This window comes from Perognathus longimembris, chromosome 23, assembly GCF_023159225.1.
Source record: "Perognathus longimembris pacificus isolate PPM17 chromosome 23, ASM2315922v1, whole genome shotgun sequence".
Classification (NCBI taxonomy): domain Eukaryota; kingdom Metazoa; phylum Chordata; class Mammalia; order Rodentia; family Heteromyidae; genus Perognathus; species Perognathus longimembris.
Genome location: NC_063183.1, coordinates 17,469,625 through 17,471,354, shown reverse-complemented (window position 1 = coordinate 17,471,354; position 1,730 = coordinate 17,469,625). Strand labels below are relative to the sequence as shown.

At 43.6% G+C, this 1,730-nt stretch overlaps 1 pseudogene; it reads right to left on the bottom strand.

Moving 5' to 3' along the window:
- Positions 1–1,014: 1,014 nt before the first annotated feature.
- LOC125341160 lies at positions 1,015–1,410 on the bottom strand (annotated as a pseudogene).
- Positions 1,411–1,730: the final 320 nt, after the last annotated feature.

The following is a 1,730-nucleotide window of genomic DNA, read 5'->3' as shown; positions in this document are numbered from 1 at the left end:
GCATATGTGGCTAATGAACACTTGAAATGTATAGCATACATTGCAAAGATTGCGTGCAAAAAACTCACATTGGGTAGAGATTTTTAGCCAGGTGCCAGTGGCTCAGGCCTGTAATCCTAGTTACTCAGGAAGCTGGAATCTGAGAAACACAGTTCAAAGCTAGCCTAGGCAGGAAAGTCAATGAGAAGCGTATCTCCAATTAACCAGCAAAAGGCTGGAAGTGGAGCTGTGGCTCAAGTGGTAGAGTGGCAGCCTTGAGTGGGAAACCTAAGGGATATTGGCTAGGCCCTGATTTAAAACCCCAATACTGGCACGATAGAGATAATTTTTATATTTATTACATGTTGAAATGACAAAATTGTCTATAAGTAGAGTTAAAAAGTATACATTGTTTTGGTTTGGTTTTGGTGCCGATCCTAGGGCTCGAACTCAGGGCCTGGACACGGCCCCTAAGCTTTTGTGCTCTACCACTTTGAGCTGTAGTTCCATTTCTGGTTTTGTTTTGTTTTTGGTAGTTCACTGGAGATAAGAGTCTCATGGACTTTCCTGCCCGGGATGGCTTTGAACTATATCAGATCTCAACCTCTTGACTAGGAGTACAGGTATGAGCTACCATCGCTTGTCAAAAATATACATGCTCAAAATACATATCATCTGTTCTTTCCTTCCTTGTTTCTAACATAGCCTGAAGAAAAACTTTAAATCATACCTATCACTCTCATTATGGGTTTGTTTTTTGGTCGGTCGAGGGGCTTGAACTCTGGGCCTGGGTGCTGTCCGTGAGCTCTTCAGCTCAAGGCTAGCGCTCTACCACTTGGGCTACAACACCACCTCCTCATTATATTTCCTATCTTTCTTTCTTTCTTTCTTTCTTTCTTTCTTTCTTTCTTTCTTTCTTTCTTTCTTTCTTGCTTTCTTTCTTGCTTTCTTGCTTTCTCTCTCTCCCTCTCTCTCCCTCCCTCCCTCCCTCCCTCCCTTCCTTCCTTTCTTTTTTTTTTTTTTTTTTTTTTTTTACAAAAGCACAGATTTACTTTATTTAATTTCCATTAGTTTAAATTCGGGAGGGGTACAGCATCACACGGATTCTGTGTCCAATGGCCTTAGCAGGAAGGTTGCTTCGGAATTTGGCAGGGACCCTGTTTCCATGAGCACAAGTTACCTTTCCCCAAATTACTCTGGTTTTGTTAGGTTTGCCGCCAGGAGTCACTGTGTTATTTTTTGCTTTGTATACATAAGCACATCACTTGCCCAAGTAGAAATCGGTATCACCTCAGGCATAGACACCTTCAATTTTAAGGAGAGCCGCGTGCTCCCTTTGGTTCCGGAGACTGCGCTTATAGCCAGCAGAAATGGCCTTGCACCACAGCCTTCCAGACATTTTGCCTTTTTGAAGTCCTGTTCCCATGAGGCCTCCACAGGCTCCAAGATGGCCTCCTCATTCTATTTCTGTTGGACAGCACCAACTGGAGATAGTTGCAAATCACTGAAAACTTTTTTTTTTTTTAAATAAAGGAGAAGAGATGTAAACTAGATTTGTGCTTTCAAATGCTCACTCTGGCAGCAAGCAGAGAATGGAGACAATTGGAAAACTGTTGTACTCATTGGTGGTGAGCAGTGCCGGGGGCCTGGATTACACGAGGGCTGGGTGTAGGAGTGCATGGTACAGGATTGGGGGATTCCTCTGGATAGAGAGAGGGGGCTTGGGAAGGAAGCCCAATGAGTTCAGCTCT